This window comes from Oncorhynchus clarkii, chromosome 10 (genome assembly GCF_045791955.1).
Source record: "Oncorhynchus clarkii lewisi isolate Uvic-CL-2024 chromosome 10, UVic_Ocla_1.0, whole genome shotgun sequence".
In the NCBI taxonomy this organism is placed as follows: domain Eukaryota; kingdom Metazoa; phylum Chordata; class Actinopteri; order Salmoniformes; family Salmonidae; genus Oncorhynchus; species Oncorhynchus clarkii.
In genome coordinates, this window is record NC_092156.1 from 9,569,045 (window position 1) to 9,583,666 (window position 14,622).

General features: G+C 47.4%; 1 pseudogene; it reads right to left on the reverse strand.

The window, feature by feature from the left end:
- The window catches only part of LOC139417992 (actin-binding LIM protein 3-like), a 130,288-nt pseudogene that overhangs the window by 97,951 nt on the left and 17,715 nt on the right, over positions 1-14,622 (reverse strand).

Sequence of the window (14,622 nt, forward strand, 5' to 3'; positions counted from 1 at the left end):
GCTCTCAGCAGGCTTCTCTTGCTATTCCTTTGTTGAGGCTGTGTGCTTTTCTCCTGATGCCTTGAGCAACCCAGGGGGTGTCAGGGAGACAGATTCTCTCTCTCTCTCTGATAGCTAATGGTTTCTACTGGGACTGGCAGAGTGCTGCTAGACTGTGGAGGCTAGGGATGTCTAGAGAACAGACACACGGGTAGACAGACAGACAGACAGACAGGTGGACGGACAGATGGACAGACGGCTGGATGGAAGGCAGGCAGACGGACAGACAGAAGGCTGAGGGTCTTACCTTGGCAGGTGAAGCACTTGACATGGAAGTGGACATTCTGCACACGAACCACCTCTCCCTTACAGACCTCCCGGCAGCGGAGACAGTGGATGGTCACGGCGCCACGCCCGCTCGGGCTGCTTCCGTAGGCGCTGTGCCGGTAAGGCCCTGCTGGAGACCACAGGAGAGAAGAGGTAAGGTCAGAGGTCACACCCGCTGGACAGCTACCAAGGCCGGCCCGCTCATTAGGCGGGATTATGCGGTCGCCTATGGCGGCAGATTGACGAAGGCAAAATATTTTGACCCAGACTGACCAAGACTCAGCTCCAACAACAACACATACAACCTCACGTAACTCCTCCCCAAAACAATGACAATTTCTCTCAACCATTGGCACAAAGCTTTCTAGGTGAGTGTTGATGACGCCCTGTGATAAGCAGGACCCACTTGGTCAAAGGCGGGAAATGTTTTTATTCTCCAGGGTGATGTTGGAGAAACTCATCGCTGCAGCTTCACCAATGTTTCATATTTATTTTGTACCAAACATAAATCCTGTAGCACATATAGGATATGGCAGAAATAGTATGTGGCCTTTTCTGTAGCCTACAGGTTAAAGATAAAATGGATGACAATGTAATGAGACAGACACTGTTTACATCATGCAGGTTTCTTCGATCAAATAGCCTAACCTAAATGGCGCTCAATCAAACAAACATGCGAAGTCATGTTAAAAAACATATACTAAAAACTGGACAGGTTGAAGTAAAATGGACAATATGAAATGGACAATCACAACTGTTGTCCAGGAGTTTCACCCCATTGTCATGATCAGTGGTTTCAAATGGACCAATCACAACTGTTGTCCAGGAGTTTCACCCCATTGTCATGATCAGTGGTTTCAAATGGACCAATCACAACTGTGATCAGTGGTTTCAAATGGACCAATCACAACTGTGATCAGTGGTTTCAAGTTTGTATCCATCCATTTTTGACAAGCTGATCAGAGTGAAAAATAATATTACCTCTGCATTTCCCGTTGTGTAAACACACTGCACATATAATCATAATAACTCCTGATAAAGTTGGGTAGCTGATATTCAGTGCTTAAATTGCCAAATTGATTCATTATAGGAATCAGGACTAATAAACCAATGCAACGGGCCGTTTTACAAACAGTGGGCCTTATGAGACAATGTCTTTTTTGGGGTGTTGTACAAACGGTAGGCTTATTTTTTTTTAACTAGGAAAGTCAGTTAAGAACAAATTCTTACTTTCAATGACGGCCTAGGAACAGTGGGTTAACTGCCTGTTCAGGGGCAGAATGACAGATTTGTACCTTGTCAGCTCAGGGATTTGACCTTGCAACCTTTCGGTTACTAGTCCAATACTCTAACCACTAGGCTACTCCATATAGATGGGCATTCATGCAATTCAATTTCAGGCAACACTGTAGTGCGGACCGGCATTGATCTCCACATCCGCGGACATTTTGGTTTAAGCCTTCAGCATCCAGAAAATACATATTTACAACGTCTGTAAAATACGTATTTTAGACGTCTTCTCGACGTCATTTTGCTTACTGGCAGTATTCTAGTTTTGCTGAGGCAACTACTATACATCTGTCCAATTGTTAAAGAAGCAGACAAAACAGCAGTGGACACAACAGAGAGAAAATTAAGGGGCAACATCTGCGGTGGGGTATTGGATTAAAATATATATTGTGGAAACAGAGACGACGACCCCCGACCTCACACACACACACACACACACACACACACACACACACACACACACACACACACACACACACACACACACACACACACACACACACACACACACACACACACAACCTCTTTAAGATGAAGCCACCGACCAAAGCTGCCATTAAGAAATGGCACCTTTTGAGAGAGCCAGATAAAGAGTTTCAGTATGGTTGTCAGCGTGACCCTAAATCACAGACAGGGCCATCTTTTAGACCTGCCAATGCAATTAACATGCAGCCGTCAGTGTTGCAGCTGCAAACCACACATTCCTGCAACATCTGCTCTCTGCCGCAGATAACCAGGAGGGCTATTAGGAGGAGAACAGGGGTGGGGAGCTGAGGAGGAGAACAGGTGTAGGGGGCTGAGGAGGAGAACAGGGGTAGGGGGCTGAGGAGGAGAACAGGGGTAGGGGGCTGAGGAGGAGAACAGGGGTAGGGGGTGGAGGAGGAGAACAGGGGTGGGGAGCTGAGGAGGAGAACAGGTGTGGGGAGCTGAGGAGGAGAACAGGTGTGGGGAGCTGAGGAGGAGAACAGGTGTGGGGAGCTGAGGAGGAGAACAGGGGTGGGGAGCTGAGGAGGAGAACAGGGGTAGGGGGCTGAGGAGGAGAACAGGGGTAGGGAGCTGAGGAGGAGAACAGGGGTAGGGGAGCTGAGGAGGAGAACAGGGGTAGGGGAGCTGAGGAGGAGAACAGGGGTAGGGGAGCTGAGGAGGAGAACAGGTGTAGGGAGCTGAGGAGGAGAACAGGTGTGGAAGGCTGAGGAGGAGAACAGGTGTGCAGGTGTTTCTGTCAGGGGTCGACCTCTAGTTTCTGTCCACATCCTAAACCACAGAACAATGCCACGTTAGCCGAAAGAAACACAACCACATATAATAAGATAGCTGTGGTTCAAATTTGACCTTTGACATCAACAGCTATCTCATTGTATGTGATATTCTGATTTACTCTAGTTTGTCCCAACTGGGCATCTCTTCAATTCTTATTCTGTCTTTTTGTTGTTGTTTTTATTAATTTTTTTATACCTTTTTTTGCACTATTGGTTAGAGCCTGTAAGTAAGCATTTCACTGTTGTATCTGTCGCATGTGACACATTTGATATTCATTTGTTTCCTGCTCGGCTGCTCCTTGTATTGAACATTGATGGCACAATGATTGCGTTTGACTGAGCAGGATCGGTCTCAAAGCCATGATGACATAATACCCAGTGATGAAGAAAAAAGAATGTAACCCAGAGCATCGGTCTATGACTGTGGGTGACAACAACACAGCCTGGGGAGACATGAACACAGCCTGGGGAGACATGAACACAGCCTGGGGAGACATGAACACAGCCTGGGGAGACAACAACACAGCCTGGGGAGACATGAACACAGCCTGGGGAGACATTAACACAGCCTAGGGAGACATGAACACAGCCTGGGTATACAACAACACAGCCTGGGGAGACATGAACACAGCCTGGGGAGACATTAACACAGCCTGGGGAGACATTAACACAGCCTGGGGAGACATTAACACAGCCTGGGGAGACATTAACACAGCCTGGGGAGACAACAACACAGCCTTGGGAGACAACACCACAGCCTTGGGAGACAACAACACAGCCTTGGGAGACAACAACACAGCCTGGGGAAACATGAACACAGCCTGGGGAGACATGAACACAGCCTGGGGAGACATGAACACAGCCTGGGGAGACATGAACACAGCCTGGGGAGACAACAACACAGCCTTGGGAGACAACAACACAGCCTGGGGAGACATTAACACAGCCTGGGTAGACATGAACACAGCCTGGGGAGACATGAACACAGCCTGGGGAGACAATAACACAGCCTGGGGAGACATGAACACAGCCTGGGGAGACATGAACACAGCCTGGGGAGACATTAACACAGCCTGGGGAGACAACAACACAGCCTGGGGAGACATTAACACAGCCTGGCGAGACATTAACACAGCATGCAATACTATCACGCTAATCACAGGCTTGAGGTAGGGTGAAAGGAGCCACAAAGCAAATAGGAAATGGATCAATATACTGATATGATATACTATAGCATGTCAGGATTACATCTCCCTAGGCCTACAGCATGCCAGAGATGGAAATATGTACAATGTGTGTATGTCAAATGTTCAGTCATGCCACATGGTTGACCACAACCTGGATATTCCCACAACTGTATCAGTGAGATTCTTATGCTGTGAGAAATTCATGCTGGCTGAACATATGAACGATGGGTTTTGGTCCAGCCAGCATCACCTCTATTAGGAGGTCGTCCTCAGCTCCAGCTTTACTTCTGAAACTAGCAGAAATACAGTAATTTGAAACAAAGTCTGTCTGCGCTTGTTTTATCTTTCTATAACTAGACTCTGGGAGGATTACTGTTCACGAGGGTTTCCATTAACAGAGGGCCGAAAATGGAACTAAAATAGGATGAAAGTAGAAGACATATTGAGCTGTGGTGCTGTGATGACCGGTGGCTGACCTACCTGCTGACTACCTTGATGTCTCAGTGAGACAGCCAGCCAGACAGATGGACAGCCAGACAGCCAGCCAGACAGATGGACAGCCAGACAGACAGCCAGACAGACGAACAGATAGACAGACGAACAGACAGACAGACAGACAGACAGACAGACAGACAGACAGACAGATGGACCAGACAGGCAGGCAAACAGACGGACAGACAGATACTTACTGGAGATAATATATTGGCTTAGACTGGGCTTGACAGTCACACATCTCCCAGGGTTCTTGGAAAGCCACCCACTCTCAAGAGATCAAGTGGGATTTTTGATCAAATTCATTACAAAGTGTATTTTCCAGTGTCAGCGCTTTGGAGGAGAAGGCAACGCTAAAGAGGGTATCCTAGGACGATGTTAGGCCCAGGGTCTAAAGTTGTCCAGCTGAATTCATTCACAGCAAGGCGTGACATAGAACAGAACAGCCACGGCAGTCCCAGGAGAATCTGTGACATACTGTACCAAGAAGCAAAGCAAACAAAAGACCAAAGGGGTCTGAAGAGTGGGATAATTAACTGATCACCAGTCAACGGCCTGCTAAATAACGCTGTAGAACACTATGTTTCTGATCTCTTGTCGGATGGGTTATTTATTTGGTAATACTGCACTTGACGTAGGCAATAGGCATTCATAACACCTTCCACTAGTCATGAGAATAACCATTTGTCTGAGCCGGTGTGTTTGTGAGGGTTGTTTAGGTTTGAACAGTGAGGCGGTGTGGTGGAGCCCATGAGGGGAGTGGGGAGAGGAGAGTGGGGAGAGGAGAGGAAAGGGGGGGAGAAGGAAGGGGAGGAGAGGAGAGTGGGGAGAGAAGAGGAAAGGGGGGGAGAAGAAAGGGGAGGAGAGGAGAATGGGGAGAGAAGAGGAGAGGGGAGGAGAGTGGAGGAAAGGAGAGGAGAGGAGAGTGGGGAGAGGAGAGGGGAGTGGGGAGAGAAGAGGAGAGGGGAGGAGAGGAGAGTGGAGGAAAGGGGAGGAGAGGAGAGGAGAGTGGGGAGAGAAGATGAAAGGGGAGGAGAGGAGAGGGGAGGAGAGGAGAGGAGAGGAGAGGAAAGGGGAGGAGAGTGGGGAGAGGAGAGCGGAGGGGAGAGGAGAGCGGAGGGCAAGAGAGGAAATGGGAGGAGAGTGGGGAGAGTAGGGAGAGGAGAGGGGAATATAGTGGGGAGGGGAAAGGGGAGAGGAGGAGAGGAGAGGGAAGGGGAGGAGTGGGGAGAAAAGGAGAGGAGAGGGGAGAAAAGGAGAGTGTGGATGGGGAGGACATGTGTAATCTCCTCCCATGCTGCTTGGTGACGAGTCGTGCGACACACGCACACAGAGGGGTGGGGAGGGGGCAGAGCAGGATTACAGTCTCTCATCCCCTGTGTGGAGCTGTCTAAATCCTTATTAGAGGAGAGGAGTCTTTAGATTTATAGTCTCAAAGCCCCTCCCTCAATGGACATTACTGGAACAATGTCACTCTTAATATACGAGGAGATAAACTGGTTAATCTCTCAAAAGGATGATGTGTTGTGTACAGCAGGCCTAAATGTTAGGATAAAAACAAACAGAAATATGTCCTGATGCCATAAACTTTAATCCAATATGCTGTATTTTCTGTAAATTATTGATATCTCCGTTATAGCTCTAATCCACTACAACAGGATCTACAGTAACCCTACAGCATCACAGTTACCATCTGATACTACTGGGCCCTGCTACAGCATCACAGTTACCATCTGATACTACTGGGCCCTGCTACAGCATCACAGTTACCCTCTGATACTACTGGGCCCTTCTACAGCATCACAGTTACCATCTGATACTACTGGGCCGTGCTACAGCATCACAGTTACCCTCTGATACTACTGGGCCCTTCTACAGCATCACAGTTACCATCTGATACTACTGGGCCCTGCTACAGCATCACAGTTACCATCTGATACTACTGGGCCGTGCTACAGCATCACAGTTACCCTCAGTCTACTGGGCCCTTCTACAGCATCACAGTTACCCTCAGTCTACTGGGCCCTTCTACAGCATCACAGTTACCATCTGATACAACTGGGCCCTGCTACAGCATCACAGTTACCATCTGATACTACTGGGCCCTTCTACAGCATCACAGTTACCATCTGATACTACTGGGCCCTTCTACAGCATCACAGTTACCCTCTGATACTACTGGGCCGTGCTACAGCATCACACTTACCATCTGATACTACTGGGCCGTGCTACAGCATCACAGTTACCCTCTGATACAACTGGGCCCTGCTACAGCATCACACTTACCATCTGATACTACTGGGCCGTGCTACAGCATCACAGTTACCCTCTGATACTACTGGGCCCTGCTACAGCATCACACTTACCATATGATACTACTGGGCCCTGCTACAGCATCACAGTTACCATCTGATACTACTGGGCCCTTCTACAGCATCACAGTTACCCTCTGATACTACTGGGCCGTGCTACAGCATCACAGTTACCCTCTGATACTACTGGACCCTGCTACAGCATCACACTTACCATATGATACTACTGGGCCCTGCTACAGCATCACAGTTACCCTCTGATACTACTGGGCCCTTCTACAGCATCACAGTTACCATCTGATACTACTGGGCCCTGCTACAGCATCACAGTTACCCTCAGTCTACTGGACCCTGCTACAGCATCACAGTTACCCTCTGATACTACTGGGCCCTGCTACAGCATCACACTTACCATCTGATACTACTGGGCCCTGCTACAGCATCACACTTACCATATGATACTACTGGGCCCTGCTACAGCATCACAGTTACCCTCAGTCTACTGGACCCTGCTACAGCATCACAGTTACCCTCTGATACTACTGGGCCCTGTTACAGCATCACACTTACCATCTGATACTACTGGGCCCTGCTACAGCATCACACTTACCATCTGATACTACTGGGCCCTGCTACAGTAGAACCACACTAGTGAGCACCACTGGCCTCACAGGGAAATCAGCTCTGATAGCTCTAAAATGTGCTGCTAATTGTCCTGGCATGGGTGTGAGTGTGTTCTGCCTGGGAGATTAGTGTCTGAGAAGATGACCCTAGATTGAATCTGACAGCCGAAGGCTTTGTCTGTAACTACTACAGTAATACCCCTCCCTCACTTAGACAAGAGCAGAGACTAACATTAACATGTTAGAGGCAGGTAGCCTAGTGGTTAGAGAGTTGGACTAGTAACCGGAAGGTTGCTGGATTGAATCCCCGAGCTGACAAGGTAAAAATCATTCGTTCTGCCCATGAACAAAGCAGTTAACCCACTGTTCCCCAGTAGGCCGTCATTGTAAATAAGAATTTGTTCTTAACTGACTTGCCTAGTTAAATAAAGGTTAAATAAATCAAATGAAACCCCAGCGTGATGGAACAGTGGATGACACGTTATGAAAGAGGAACCGATGCTCTATGATCACTTTGACTGTTGTCGTCACATACACATGGTTAGCAGGTGTTAATGTTCACATGGTTAGCAGGTGTTAATGGTCACATGGTTAGCAGGTGTTAATGTTCACATGGTTAGCAGGTGTTAATGGTCACATGGTTAGCAGGTGTTAATGTTCACATGGTTAGCATGTGTTAATGGTCACATGGTTAGCAGGTGTTAATGGTCGCAGGTGTTAATGGTCACATGGTTAGCAGGTGTTAGTTCACATGGTTAGCAGGTGTTAATGGTCACATGGTTAGCAGGTGTTAATGGTCGCAGGTGTTAATGGTCACATGGTTAGCAGGTGTTAATGTTCACATGGTTAGCAGGTGTTAATGGTTACATGGTTAGCAGGTGTTAATAATGGTCGCAGGTGTTAATGGTCACATGGTTAGCAGGTGTTAATGGTCACATGGTTAGCAGGTGTTAATGCGAGTGTAGCGAAATGCTTGTGCTTCTAGTTCCGACCATGCAGTAATATCTAACGAGTAATCTAACCTAACAATTTCACAACAACTACCTTATACACACAGTGTAAAGGAATTAATAAGAATATGTACATAAAAATATATAAATGAGTGATGGCCGAATGGCATAGGCAAGATGCAGTAGATGGTATAGAGTACAGTATATACATATGAGATGAGTAATGTAGGGTATGTAAACATTATATAATATAAAGTGGCTAGTGATAAATTGATTACAACAATTTTTCCATTATTAAAGTGGCTGGAGTTGAGTCAGTATGTTGGCAGCAGACACTCAATGTTAGTGGTGGCTGTTTAACAGTCTGATGGCCTTGAGATAGAAGCTGTTTTTCAGTCTCTCGGTCCCAGCTTTGATGCACCTGTACTGACCTCGCCTTCCGGATGATAGCGGGGTGAACAGGTAGTGGCTCGGGTGGTTGTTGTCCTTGATGATCTTTTTGGCCTTCCTGTGACATCGGGTGGTGTAGGTGTCCTGGAGAGCAGGTAGTTTGCCCCCGGTGATGCGTTGTGCCCCCGGTGATGCGTTGTGCAGACCTCACTACCCTTTGGAGAGCCTTCCGGTTATGGGCGGAGCAGCTGCCGTACCAGGCGTAGATACAGCCCGACAGGATGCTCTCGATTGTGCATCTGTAGAAGTTTGTGAGTGTTTTTGGTGACAAGCCGAATTTCTTCAGCCTCCTGAGTTTGAAGAGGAGCTGCTGCGCCTTCTTCACCACGCTGTCTGTGTGGGTGGACCATTTCAATTTGACCGTGATGTGTACGCCGAGGAACTTAAAACTCTCCACCCTCTCCACTACTGTCCCGTCAATGTAGATAGGGGGCTGCTCCCTCTGCTGTTTCCTGAAGTCCACGATCATCTCTTTTGTTTTGTTGACATTGAGTGTGAGGTTATTTTCCTGACACCACACTCCGAGGGCCCTCACCTCCTCCCTGTAGGCCGTCTCGTTGTTGTTGGTAATCAAGCCTACCACTGTAGTGTTGTCCGCAAACTTAATGATTGAGTTGGAGGCGTGCATGGCCACGCAGTCGTGGGTGAACAGGGCGTACAGGAGAGGGCTGAGAAGGCACCCTTGTGGGGACCCAGTGTTGAGTATCAGCGGGGTGGAGATATTGTTACCTATCCTCAACACCTGGGGGCGGCCCGTCAGGAAGTCCAGGACCCAGTTGCACAAGGCGGGGTCGAGACCCAGGATCTCGAGCTTAATGACGAGTTTGGAGGGTACTATGGTGTTAAATGCTGAGGCTGAGCTGTAATCGATGAACAGCATTCTTACATAGGTATTCCTCTTGTTCAGATGGGTTATGGCAGTGTGCAGTGTGATGGCGATTGCGTCGTCTGTGGACCTATTGGGGCGGTAAGCAAATTGGAGTGGGTCTAGGGTGTCAGGTAGGGTGGAGGTGATATGGTCCTTGACTAGTCTCTCAAAGCACTTCATGATGACGGAAGTGAGTGCTACACGGGGGTAGTTGTTTAGCTCAGTTACTTTAGCTTTCTTGGGAACAGGAACGATGGTGGCCCTCTTGAAGCATGTGGGAACAGCAGACTGGGATAGGGATTGATTGAATATATCTGTAAACACACCAGCCAGCTGATCTGCACATGCTCTGAGGACGAGGCCGGGGATTCCGTCTGGGCCTGCAGCCTTGCGAGGGTTAACACGTTTAAATGTTTTACTCACGTTGGCTACATTGAAGGAGAGCCCGCAGGTTTTGGTAGCGGGCCGTGTCAGTGGCACTGTATTGTCCTCAAAGCAAGCAAAGAAGTTGTTTAATCTGTCTGGGAGCAAGGCATCATGGTCCGCGACGGGGCTGGTTTTTCTTTTGTAGTCCGTGATTGACTGTAGACCCTGACACATACCTCTCAATCCACGGTTTCTGGTCGGGGAATGTTTTAATAGACGCTGTGGGCACAACATCACCGATGCACTTGTTAATAAACGTATTCATCAATGTTGTTGTTCGCTGCAATGCAAAACATCTCCCAGTCCACGTGATCGAAGCAATCTTGAAACGTGGAATCCGATTGGTCGGACCAGCGTTGAACAGACCTGAGTGCGGGTGCTTCCTGTTTTAGTTACTGTCTATAGGCTGGGAGCAACAAAATGGAGTCGTGGTCAGCTTTTCCGAAGGAAGGGCAGGGGATGGCCTTATATGCGTTGCGGAAGTTAGAACAACAGTGGTCTAGGGTTTTGCCAGCCCTGGTAGCACAATCGATATGCTGATAGAATTTGGGAAGCCTTGTTTTCAGATTAGCCTTTTTAAAATCCCCAGCTACAATAAATGCATCCTCAGGATATGTGGTTTCCAGTTTACGTAGAGTCCAATAAAGTTATTTCACTGCCGTCAATGTTTCTGTTTGGGGGGGAATATACACAACTGTGATTATGATCGAAGAGAATTCTCTTGGTAGATAAAGAGGTCGGCAATTGATTGTGAGGAATTCTAAGTCAGGTGAACAAAAGGATTTGAGTTCCTGTATGTTGTTATGATCACACCATGTCTCGTTAATCATAAGGCATACACCCCGCCCTTCTTCTTACCAGAGAGATGCTTGTTTCTGTCGGCGCGATGCGTGAAGAAACCAGCTGGCTGTACCGACTCCGATAGCGTGTCTCGAGTGAGCCATGTTTCCGTGAAGCAAAGAACGTTACAATCTCTGATGTCTCTCTGGAATGCTACCCTTACTCGGATTTCATCAACCTTGTTGTCAAGGGACTGGACATTAGCGAGTAGTATGCTCGGGAGCGGTGCGCGATGTGCCTGTCTACAGAGCCTGACCAGAAGACCGCTCCGTCTGCCCCTTCTACGGCGTCGTTGTTTTGGGTCGCCGGCTGGGATCCGATCCATTGTCCTGGGTGGTAGGCCAACCAGAGTATCCGCTTCGGGAAAGTCGTATTCCTGGTCGTAATGATGGTGAGTTGACGTTGCTCTTATATCCAGTAGTTCCTCCCGACTGTATGTAATGAAACCTAAGATTACCTGGGGTAACAGTGTAAGAAATAACACATAAAAAAACAAAATACTGCATAGTTTCCTAGGAACGCGACGCGAGGCGACCATCTCTGTCGGAAGTTCTACTTCCGGCGCTACTATAACACCTGATCAAATCTGTAGTCACAGGCTTCTGCCTCCCAGTGACGTCAGTCCACGTCACCCTGTAACCAGCGGAGAAGAGAGGAGAGGGAGTCAAACCCAGCTGTTTATCCATCACAGAGAACAAAGCCCTGACTGGCATCACTGACACACGCGATCTCACCACGACATCTGGGAAGGAAGAGATGCATGAGACAGACATGCAATTAACTTCCTCAGCCACAGCTCCACTCACTGAGTGACAGCTCCCCCTTACCCTCCATTCATCTGTCTCTCTGATGGCACTGTTTATTCCACCAAGGAACGACACCCAAGCTCTCTGAGTGTGTGTGTGTGTGTGTGTGTGTGTGTGTGTGTGTGTGTGTGTGTGTGTGTGTGTGTACGTGTGTGTGTGTGTACGTGTGTGGGTGTGTGTGTGCGTGTGTGTGTGTGTGTGTGTGTGTGTGTGTGTGTGTGTGTGTGTGTGTGTGTGTGTGTGAGGAAAATGAGAGATGTAAATCATTCTGTGACAGGAGCCACACACACACACCTGCTTATAACTTGCAGCTGGAATACAATGTACAGCTTTACTCCAATAACTTCCCACATCCCACAATCCACTAGGAAAACAACACACTGTGTTTTGCTGGTGAATATTTTAACATTGGGATGGAAATGCTTTGGTCTCTATGACAATGACTAATACTCTCACAAACTCTGTTATGAGATGTTCTTCCCCTCCATCAGCTGAAGACAACAGCTTCTCCTCTGTCCTCTCTGACTGTTAACTCAACATAACAGCTTCTCCTCTGTCCTCTCTGACTGTTAAATGCTTCTCCTCTGTTCTCTCTGACTGTTAACTCAACATAACAGCTTCTCCTCTATCCTCTCTGACTGTTAACTCAACATAACAGCTTCTCCTCTGTCCTCTCTGACTGTTAACTCAACATAACAGCTTCTCCGCTGTCCTCTCTGACTGTTAACTCAACATAACAGCTTATCCTCTGTCCTCTCTGACTGTTAACTCAACATAACAGCTTCTCCTCTGTCCTCTCTGACTGTTAAATGCTTCTCCTCTGTTCTCTCTGACTGTTAACTCAACATAACAGCTTCTCCTCTATCCTCTCTGACTGTTAACTCAACATAACAGCTTCTCCTCTGTCCTCTCTGACTGTTAACTCAACATAACAGCTTCTCCTCTGTGACTGTTAACCTCTCTGACTGTTAACTCAACATAACAGCTTCTCCTCTGTTCTCTCTGACTGTTAACTGCTTCTCCTCTGTTCTCTCTGACTGTTAACTCAACATAACAGCTTCTCCTCTGTCCTCTCTGACTGTTAACTCAACATAACAGCTTCCCCTCTGTCCTCTCTGACTGTTAACTCAATATAACAGCTTATCCTCTGTCCTCTCTGACTGTTAACTCAACATAACAGCTTCTCCTCTGTCCTCTCTGACTGTTAACTCAACATAACAGCTTCTCCTCTGTAACTCAACATAACAGCTTCTCCTCTGTCCTCTCTGACTGTTAACTCAACATAACAGCTTCTCCTCTGTCCTTTCTGACTGTTAACTCAACATAACAGCTTCTCCTCTGTCCTCTCTGACTGTTAACTCAACATAACAGCTTCTCCTCTGTCCTCTCTGACTGTTAACTCAAAATAACAGCGTCACCTCTGTCCTCTCTGACTGTTAACTCAACATAACAGCTTCTCCTCTGTCCTCTCTGACTGTTAACTCAACATAACAGCTTCTCCTCTGTCCTCTCTGACTGTTAACTCAACATAACAGCTTCTCCTCTGTCCTCTCTGACTGTTAACTCAACATAACAGCTTCTCCTCTGTCCTCTCTGACTGTTAACTCAACATAACAGCTTCTCCTCTGTCCTCTCTGACTGTTAACTCAACATAACAGCTTCTCCTCTGTCCTCTCTGACTGTTAACTCAACATAACAGCTTCTCCTCTGTCCTCTCTGACTGTTAACTCAACATAACAGCTTCTCCTCTATCCTCTCTGACTGTTAACTCAACATAACAGCTTCTCCTCTATCCTCTCTGACTGTTAACTCAACATAACAGCTTCTCCTCTGTCCTCTCTGACTGTTAACTCAACATAACAGCTTCTCCTCTGTCCTCTCTGACTGTTAACTCAACATAACAGCTTCTCATCTGTTCTCTCTGACTGTTAACTCAACATAACAGCTTCTCCTCTGTCCTCTCTGACTGTTAACTCAACATAACAGCTTCTCCTCTGTCCTCTCTGACTGTTAACTCAACATAACAGCTTCTCCTCTGTTCTCTCTGACTGTTAACTCAACATAACAGCTTCCCCTCTGTCCTCTCTGACTGTTAACTCAACATAACAGCTTCTCCTCTGTCCTCTCTGACTGTTAACTCAACATAACAGCTTCTCCTCTGTCCTCTCTGACTGTTAACTCAATATAACAGCTTCTCCTCTGTCCTCTCTGACTGTTAACTCAATATAACAGCTCTTCCTCTGTCCTCTCTGACTGTTAACTCAACATAACAGCTTCTCCTCTGTTCCCTCTGACTGTTAACTCAACATAACAGCTTCTCCTCTGTCCTCTCTGACTGTTAACTCAATATAACAGCTTCTCCTCTGTCCTCTCTGACTGTTAACTCAATATAACAGCTCCTCCTCTGTCCTCTCTGACTGTTAACTCAACATAACAGCTTCTCCTCTGTCCTCTCTGACTGTTAACTCAACATAACAGCTTCTCCTCTGTCATCTCTGACTGTTAACTCAACATAACAGCTTCTCCTCTGTCCTCTCTGACTGTTAACTCAACATAACAGCTTCTCCTGTGTCCTCTCTGACTGTTAACTCAACATAACAGCTTCTCCTCTGTCCTCTCTGACTGTTAACTCAACATAACAGCTTCTCCTCTGTCCTCTCTGACTGTTAACTCAACATAACAGCTTCTCCTCTGTCCTTTCTGACTGTTAACTCAACATAACAGCTTCTCCTCTGTCCTCTCTGACTGTTAACTCAACATAACAGCTTCTCCTCTGTCCTCTCTGACTGTTAACTCAACATAACAACTTCTCC